At 32.8% G+C, this 1,673-nt stretch overlaps 1 pseudogene; it reads left to right on the forward strand.

Annotated features, from left to right (window-relative positions):
• The window catches only part of LOC106339828, a 4,258-nt pseudogene extending 3,195 nt beyond the window's left edge, over positions 1 to 1,063 (forward strand).
• The last annotated feature ends 610 nt before the right edge of the window (positions 1,064 to 1,673 follow it).

Below are 1,673 nucleotides of genomic sequence, written 5' to 3' on the forward strand. Positions count from 1 at the left end.
CCAAGGGTTTAGGGTTTAGGATTAGAGTTTAGGGTTTAGTGTTTTGTTGACAACATTTTTTTTTTTTAAATTCGTTTTTTATATATTATTTTTATTTATTTTTAATTTTTATTTTGAAAAAATAATATAATTTGCCAAGTTATTTGGTTTCCTTAATTAAAAGATACTAAATTTAAAATGATAATTTTCTATTGGTTGGTGAATCTAAAGGTTCACCCTAGGGGGTGAACCCAAGAATAACTCTTAATAGAATGTGTAACATAGCCAATAAATCTAAAAAGTGATCGTATATATATTATATCAAACAAACATATATACTTGTAAGTTGTAACCAACTTGAGTATGTATTATGTTTGTTTTGTTGGACAGGCAAGTGTTCTACGTGTATATGTCAGGGGAGAAGACAGGAAGAGTAATTAAATACGATATGAAGAAGAAAGAGGCCACAGTTATAATGGACAAACTTCATTTACCTAATGGTTTAGCTCTAAGCAAGGACGGATCCTTTGTACTCACCTGCGAAAGTGGTACAAATACTATCCATAGAATATGGGTCAAGGGTCCTAAAGCCGGGACCAACGAGGTTTTCGCCAAGATTCCGGGTCCTATGGACGATATCCGACGCACGCCGACAGGAGATTTTTGGGTGGCATTGCACTCCAAAGACAGTTTGTTTACTCGTGTGTTTCTAAGTCACTCTTTTGTTGGAAAGTTTTTCATCAAAACGCTTAATTTAATGGTGGGAAACCTCATCGAATTGTTGTGAAACTCTCTGGAGAGACAGGAGAGATTCTTGAGATACTTGAGGACAGAAGGGAAGACGATGAAGGATGTTAGTGAAGCATATGAGAGAGAAGATGGCAAGTTATGGATTGGGGCTGGGTATTGGCCGGCCGTTTGGGTTCTTGATAAATCTGTTTACGGTCTCAAATGAGCTAGCGAAAAGTAGTAATTTGATGGTATGATCTTCTTTTTAACTTGTTAGAAGACATGCATCTTCTTTTGTATTTTCTTGTTGTTGTGTGAGTGGACTTTGATTCTGAAGTAATTTGGTTGAGTTGAGTTGAGTTGTTTAATGGAGTTTTGTGGGATTTTATAAATTTTGTCAGGTGATTAAAAAGAAAATTGTGTTTGTCCGGCATGACTATGTCTTCGAGAAACTTTGACAAGTATATAAACTCGACGACAAGGGTGACAAGATACCCAAGAATTACTAGTCTTGATAACAATCGGTAGTCGCTTCCAACCTCAACAATTTCTATAGCTTTTTCTCATGCATGAACTTTATAAGGGTCCTATTTCATCCAAGACGAACAATTATTTCAAAAAAACTATCTCAACTATCAAATTAAAGCCGAAATCAATTTTTACTGAAAAAATTTTGGTCAACCATCTATAAATATATATTAAAAAAAACAAAATACTTTCTCATAATTTGGAAACATTAAAAAATTAGTACCAAAACTATACACAAAATCAAAATATACCCAAAAATCTGTAATAAACTATAAATATCCAACATCGCAAAATATATCCAAAAACCAAAACTAGATCGAATACATACATAATTTAATTTATTATTATTTTTGGTGTCACAATAGATTTTAAAATCTCAAATTATTTTTGCTTTCTTGGGGTTTCTCGTATATTTTAGGTTTTGAGTATATTTTAGT

Source organism: Brassica oleracea, chromosome C4 (assembly GCF_000695525.1).
Source record: "Brassica oleracea var. oleracea cultivar TO1000 chromosome C4, BOL, whole genome shotgun sequence".
Classification (NCBI taxonomy): Eukaryota; Viridiplantae; Streptophyta; class Magnoliopsida; order Brassicales; family Brassicaceae; genus Brassica; species Brassica oleracea.